This window comes from Meriones unguiculatus, chromosome X (assembly GCF_030254825.1).
Source record: "Meriones unguiculatus strain TT.TT164.6M chromosome X, Bangor_MerUng_6.1, whole genome shotgun sequence".
NCBI classification, from domain to species: Eukaryota; Metazoa; Chordata; class Mammalia; order Rodentia; family Muridae; genus Meriones; species Meriones unguiculatus.
The window spans coordinates 20,311,086-20,319,437 of NC_083369.1; positions in this window are offsets into that span (position 1 = coordinate 20,311,086).

Genomic DNA, 8,352 nt, shown 5'->3' on the forward strand with positions numbered 1-8,352 from the left:
GTAAGACGTCTACAACAAATGGTGCTGGAAAACTATACATCATCATGTAGAAGAAGGTTCATATCTGTCACCCTTGACAAAATTGCAAATGATCATAAGACCTAATAATGCCTAAAACTCCTAGAGGAGAAAAGTATTGAGTATCCAAAGGACTACTTGCACATCTTCTCAATTAGTGATCAGTGGGTGAAAGCCCAGCCTATTGTGAGGTTGGCATATCAGAGTTGGTAGTACTGAGTTCTTTAAGAAAGCAGGTTGAGGGAGGTAGGGTAGGACTGGGAGGTGAGGAGGAATGGTGCTAGGACCAGGATGTAAAGTTAATTAATTGATTGACTGATTGATTTTTAAAAGCAGGTTGAGCAACCCAGTAAGCAGCACCCCTCCATGGCCTCTACATCATCTCCAGACCCCAGGTTCCTGCTTGGTTTGAGTTCCTCTTCTGACTTTCTTTGGTGATGAAAAGCAATGTGGATTTGTAAGCTGAATAAACCATTTCTTACCCAAAGTGCCTTTTGGTTATGGTGTTTCATTACAGCAATAGAAACCCTAATTAAGACACAGTTATAGACAAGTGGGCTGTCCAGTTTCTTGACAAATTGACACAAGCAAGAGTCATTTTGGAAGAAGTAACTTCAATTAAGAAAGTGCTCCCACCAGGAAAAGTTTGTGAGCCATTTTTTTTTTTTAAATTGATGCTTGATGTGGGTCAGCTCACTGTGGCCAGTGATATCCCTGGATTGGTGATTCTGGGTGCTGAGCAAGTAAGCCAAGAAGAGAAAGGCAGTAAGCAGAATTCCTTCATGGACTCAACTTTAGTTCCTGCTTCCAAGTTTCTACCTTGAGTTCCTTCCTTGAATCCCCTGAATGATGAACTTTATAAACTGTGAGCTGAAATAAACCCTTTACACCCAAGTTGCTTTGGGCAATGACTGTTTATCTCATAAAAAAAATTTGAACTAAGATATGGTCCCCTAGAAATAAACTAAACAGAAAAATCTGGGAATAAAATGACATTATAAATGAAATGGACCCAACAGATTTTTTTTCAATATGTTGATTTGCACTTATTGCATAATTTATTTATTTATTTTGGACTACCATTTTTTCTTTTTATTTGAAAATAGATTTTTTTTAATTTTTATTTTTCTTTATTAGTTACACTTTATTCACTTTGCATCCCCCCCCCGTGGTTCCCTCCCTCCTCCCGTCCCAATCCCTCCCTTCCTAATCCCTCCCTTCCTCCATCCTCTGCCTGCATGCCCCTCCCCAAGTCCACTGATAGGGGAGGACTTCTTTTCCTTCCTTCTGATCCTAGTCAATTAAGTCTCATCAGGAGAGGCTGCCTTGTCTTCTTCTGTGGCCTGGTAATGCTGTTTCCCCCTCAGGGGGAGGTAAGTAAAGAGCAGGCCAATCAGTTCATGTCAGAGACAGTCCCTGTTCCTATTACAATGGAACCCACTTGGATACTGAACTGCCATGGGCTACATCTGTGCAGAGGTCTTAGGTTATCTCCATGCATAGTCCTTGGTTGGAATAGCATTTGGCATTTTTCAGCCAACTAGGAATAGCGCTTCCTCAAGATCCAGCTATACCACTCCTAGGCATATATCCAAAAGATTCTCAAGTACACAATAAGGACATTTGATCAACCATGTTTGTAGCAGCCTTATTTGTAATAGCCAGAAGCTGGAAACAGCCCAAATGCCCCTCAGTGGAGGAATGGATGCACAAACTGTGGTATATCTACACAATGGAATATTACTCAGCAATAAAAAACAAGGAAATCTTGAAGTTTTCAGGTAAATGGTGGGATCTGGAAAAGATCATCCTGAGTGAGCTATCCCAGAAGCAAAAAGATGCACACAGTATATACTCACTCATATAGACACATAATATAGGATAAACCTACTAAAATCTGTACACCTAAAGAAACTAATCAAGAGAGAGGACTCTTGCTAAAATGCTCAATTCCTATCCAGAAAGGCAAAGAGGATGGACATCAGAAGAAGGAGAAAATAGGGAACAACTCAGGAGCCTGACACAGAGGACCTCTGAAAAGCTCTGCCCTGCAGACTATCAATGTAGATACTGAGACTTATGGGCAACCTTTGGGCAGAGTGCAGGGAATCTTAGGAAAGAAGTGGGAAACAGTAAGATCTGGAGAGGACAGGAACTCCATAAGGAGAGCAACAGAACCAAAAAAAAAAAAAATAATCTGAGCACAGGGGTCTTTCCTGAGACTGATACTCCAACCAAGGACCATGCATGGAGATAACCTAAGAGATTATTTATAGAATATTATGTCCAAATACCAAAGAATCCATATAACTCTCAGCAGGAAATGAAGCTTTCTCCAACACGAAACAAAATCAAGAAATATGGGAATTTGGATATCATATCCATCATTGTATCTGATTACAACCTAAATAAAGCTGGATAGAAACTGCAATAGAAACTATAGCAAGTACACAAATTCATCGAAACTAAATAGTACACTACTGAATGATAATAGAATCAAGGGTGAAATCAAGAAAAAATAAATTTATAGAACTGAATGAAAAGTAAAATACAACAAAATCAGTGGAACACAATGAAGGGAATTCTAAGAAGTAAGCTTATACCCAGAAGTGCCACCATGAAAATTTTTGAGAGACCTAAAATTGATGCATTAATGATATAGCTGAAGACCCTGTAAAAATCAGACCAAATAACATCCACAAAAATACATGAAAAACTTCTGCAAGGCAAAGAACACCATCAATAGGACAAAAAGACAGTATACAGATTGGGAAAAGATCTTCACCTACCCTACATCTGATGAGGGATAATATCCAAGATATATAAAGAACTCAAGAAATTAAATACCACCAGACCAAATAACCCAATTCAAAAATGCAGTACTGAGCTAAACAGAGAATTCTCAACGAAAGAATCTCTATTGTACTAGAAGCACTCAGTGGCTTGCTCTTATGATCACCTCCCCCTGAGGGGGGTACAGCCTTACCAGGTCACAGAAGATGACAATGCAGCCTGTCCTGATGAGAATTGATAGACTAGGATTAGCAGGGAAGGGAGGAGGACCTCCCCTATCAGTGGACTTGCGGAGGTGCATGGGAGGAGAGGAAGGATGGAGAGTAGGATTGGGAGGGGACTAGGGAGGAGCTACCTCTTGGATACAAACTGAATAAACTGAAATTAATAAAACAATAAATAAAAATTTAAAAAGTCTTTAAAAAAAGAAATGCTCAGTTTTTAATCAGGGAAACATAAACCAGAATGACTCTAAGATTCAATATTACACCCATCAGAATGGCCAACATCAAAAAATGAAGTGATAGCACATCCTGGAGAGGATGTGGAGAAAGGGGAACCCTCCTCCATTGCTGGTGGTAGTGCAAATTCATACAACCACTTTGGAAATCCATCTGTCACTTTCTCAGAAAATTTGGGAATACCTAAGGATCCAGTTATACCACTCTTAAGCATATACCCAAAAGATGCTCCACCACACAAGGACATTTGCTCAGCTATGTTCATAGCAGCTTTTTAATAATAGGCAGAAACTGGAAATAACCTATATGTCCCTCAAATGAAGAGTGAATAAAGAACGTGTGATGATTTACACAATGGAGTATTCGTCAGCTGTTAAAAAAATTAACATCATGAAATGTGCAGGCAAATGGATGGAACTAGAAAAAAAATATCATTCTGGATGAGGTAACCCAAACCAAGAAAGACAATCATGGTATGGACTCACTTCTAAATGGATATTAGCTAGAAAGTAAAGGATAAATATACTAGAGTTCACAGACCCAGAGAAGCTAAGTTAACAGAGAGGGGGGATTCATGAATCTCCCTGGGAAGCAGAAGTAAGATAGATATCATGGGTGGACTGGGGACACATAGTGACAGAAAAAGAAAGGATCAGGTGGGGGGGGGAGATGAGAGAGTACCCGGAGACACAAGTGGAACTGGGTGGGTGGAGGATCTCAGGGACAAGCTAGAAATCTAGTAAAATGGAGACTCCTAAGAATCCTAGGCATAAGAGAGTGACCCTAGCCAAAACTCCTAGTAATGGAGGATATGGAGCCCGACTGTCCATTTCCTGAAACCAAGCAAAACTTCCAGTTAAGGGATTGAGACACTGACCCAGCCACAAAACTTATGACCTAAAATTTGTGCTGTCTACAAGATGTGTTGGGGAAAAGTGCGGAAATTGTGGTAGTGGCCAACCAATGACTAGAGGAAGCCTACCCCTGACACAGCCTGGAGAGCTAAGAACCAGAGGCTGGATAGCAAAGAGACATAGGGTAGAACCAAAACAACCAGCAAAAAAACAAAAGAAATCAAAAAACAGTCAATGAAATTATTCCTAATTACATTCTGCAATACTCATGGATTGGTGCCTAGACCAGTTGTCATCAGAGAGACTTCATCTATCAACTATTGGAAACAGATGTAGAGATCCACAGTCCAACATTAGGTGGACTCCTCCAGGAGTTGTGCTGAAGGAAGGGGGAAAGATTGTAAGAGCTAGAGAGGTCAAGGACACCACAAGAAAATCCACAGAATCAACTAAACCAGGGCTCACAGGGGCTCACAGAGACTGAACCAACAACCAACGAACCTGCATGGGTCTGACCTAGGCCCTCTTGACACATATTATGGTTGTGTATCTTGTTCTTTTTGTGGGACCCCTAACAGTGGGAACATAGGCTTCCTTGCCTGCTTATGGGAACCTTTTCCTCTCACTGGGATGCCTTGCCAGTCTTAATATAAGTAAAAGTGCCTAGTCTTACTGCAACATGATATACCATGTTTGATTGATATCTATTAGAGGCAGAGAAATGGGAGGAGCAGTGAATGGGGGACAGGTGGGGTGGAGGGACTGGGAGGAGATGAAGGAAGGGAAACTATGGTTGGGATGTAATACATGAGGGAAAAATTAATTAAAAATTTAAAAATAACACCCATAAAAAGTAGATGGCAAGAGATAATCATAATCTCAACAATAAGTACATAAATAATATTTTTAAAAAGCCCTGCATTGTGATCAGTTGTGGCTTTTTGTGATGGTCTCAATTTGCTCAAAAAGAAAGAATATTTGCTGAGGAATGGAAGTTCCGGTTAACTGAGGGTTTAAGGATAAGATTTAAAATGTGGTAAGTAGTTATGCTGTTCTAACAAAGTGGCAGGACAATGTAAAGATTAATAGATCCTGGGGACTCCAGCCCCAACAGATACACCTACCTCACAGATCCTGAGTCTATGGCTCAGGCAACACCAGAGAGGAGGCAGAAAGACTCTGAGAGCCAGAAGACCAGAAGTCTACTGAAAAACATTATCTACTACAAATGGCTGCATTAACAAGACCAGAACAGTAGCAATATCAGCAGATATGCTAACATGGAAGGGGGAGATTTTTGAGGTTCCTCGTCTCTGAACAAATAACTACTGGCAGCTATTAACTGATGGACAAAGAAGAACTAGCCTCTCCCAGAAATGAACTCTCTTATTGGCTGTTAAATGAAGAGCAGCCTTGAAACCATGGACAAACAAACAACAAAAACAGACTCAGGAGCTTAAATTTATATATAGTTATGCATAGACATGTGTAACCTCCATCCAGTTTTTATCATCAGGATTATTTGGGATGTCCTCAGTATTTTCTGTTTTCATATGAAAATTTGGAAAACTTCATCAGAGAAGCTTTTCTTCTCAGTAGATGGTGATTAACACAGAGAAACACAACTGCTCAAAGTGCAGAGAATGAGAGACTGTGAAATGATCAGCCTTAACCGAGACCTCTGTATCATACTCCCCCCACACCTCTAAAGCTCAGAAATCATGGCAGAATGGATGTAAAAGCTACAGGATGTAGTTGTCTACAAGAAAACCATTTTCAGGACACATCAGGGAAGTGGAACATGTGAATTCACAGCACTTGAGACAATATGCACAGGATCTGTGCAAGTTCAAGCCTGACAAATTTCTCACACTGACAAGTCACTAATACCCACCCCTAGATAAGGAGCTATTAATACTTGATAGCTGCTGGGAAAGGAAAAGTTTGTTGTTTCTTTTTTCTTTTCTTTTTAAATTTTAATTCTTTATTATTAGTTACATTTTATTAACTCTGTATCCCAGGTGTATCCCGCTCCCTCATTCTCTCCCAATCCCACCCTCCCTCCCTCATCTCCTCCCTGCCCCTTTCCAAGTCCACTGATTGGGGAGGACCTCCTCCCCTTTCATCTGACTCTGTTTTATCAGGTCTCTTCAGGACTGGCTGCAAAGTCCTCCTCTGTGGCCTAGCAAGGCTGCTCCTCCCTCGGGGTAGGTCAAAGAGCCTGCCATTGAGTTCCTGTCAGAAATAGCCCCTGTTTCCCTTGCTATAGGAAACCAGTTGGTCCTGAGCTACCATGGGCTTCATCTGAGCAAAGGTTCTAGGTTATATCCATACACGGTCCTTGGTTGAATGTCAGTCTCAGAAAAGACCCTGTGCCCAGATATATTTGGTCCTTGTGGAGCTCCTGTCCTTTCCACGTCATACTAACTCACCTTCTGCCAGCTTCCAGCAGTATAAGGACCAGTCATGGCCTGGGGCAGCAGGATGGATCACAGACATCAACATGGTCTCTAGCAGCATCATGGACCACAGTGGTCCTTTGAGGAGGTCCAATCCAGGAAGTGAACCATTCCTCATCTCAGGCCTCCATTATTACCCAGAAGCAGGGCAATCTGCAGCTGAGTGGTACACACAGGGGCTGAGTCTGCAACTACAAAATATCAGGGCTGTTGTATGTGGCCTGGCTGACGTTACTAGGCAGTGGAATGCTCCGCTGTTGACCTCAGGACCCTCTCACTCTTGTCTCTACCTAAGCCTGTCTCTAGTTCCACCTTTCTCCACAACGTACTTACTGCTTTGTTCTTCTGTCTTTCCCAACACTCCATCATATATTTGCTCATTTTAATGAAGGAAGGGAATGAGGAAGGGCAGGCAGCCTGGCTGGATTCTATCACCGATTTCCTGAGTTTTTAATTTTGCACATTTGCAAATAATTTTAATTTGCACATAATTTTGCACAATGTTTGTAGAAATAGATTGTTTTTCAACTTATTGCATCATGTTCTGATGATAAAAGAAATGCTTGACTTTGGAGATTTTCAACATAGAAGAGCATTTTTATTTGTCATTTTGACTGCCAGTGTCATTTTAAGCCGAATATATGTGCTTAATGGCTAGGAGTATGGCACATAGGAGAATCCTCTAACATTCGTAAGGCCATGAATTTGACATGGTGTGCATAGGCACACGTGTGTGTCTGCATGCACGAGTGTGTGCATGTGTTGAAGTTTCTCATTAACTATCTTCTATGTGAACTTTATATAAATCTCTGAAAAGTACCCTTCTTTTCCAATCTGTTCTGAATACCCAAATCTTTGAGCAAAGGTGGCAAGAGAAACAGAAAGGAGGAAATGAAACTAACAGTAGTTTTCATCTCTGCTGTAAATTGTGAGTTGTTATTAAATACCTTTGGCATTGAGTGAAGTGTATAATAATACAACGATAAAACAAAAACAATACAGTTTTCTCTTTTAAACTGGATTCTTTAGCATAGAGGTAGGACTTAATAGTAGCAAGCTTGTGGAGGTCCTAAGTTTGATCATCTGCACTTGGAATATATATATTTGGCATCATCAAGAAAGAAAATGTTAGCCAGAAATCATGTTGGTACTCTTTAATCTTAGCATTTGCGATGGCCAGCCTCTAGACAGTGAGTTTCAAACCAGCCTATGCTAGGTAGTGCAACCGTGTCTCAAAAAAAACATGTAAAAGGAAAAAAAATCTGTCATTAATCTCAGTACTGAGAAAGGTGCTAGTGAAGTTTTTCTTTTTGCTGTCTATTATTAACTGTTTTGTCTCTTGTTCTCTAATGTTTCTGAAGTCATGGGAATAAAGAAGAATTCTCCTGCAGAGGAATACAACTTGCTGTGGATTGGTTTTTAGACAAAGGCCACAAAGATATCACTGTATTTGTACCAGCATGGAGAAAAGAGCAATCCTGTCCTGATGCACCAATTACAGGTATTATCTTAAATTGATTAAAAAAAAAAAACTTTGCCTCAAGAGTAAAAGGTAAAAAAGATAATTTGGAGACAGGCAGATGGTCCCAGTTTAGATAACTGTTTTTTTTTTTTTTTTAAGTGTGCTTAAATTGTCTTTTAGTGAGTACATTTTTAAAAAGTGATCCATATGAAACCATCCTTGCTTTGTGGTATATTAGAGTTAAATAAAAACTTCCCTTTGGGAAGCCATAAAGCACATAGTTGGAAAAATGGAACATTTTTCTT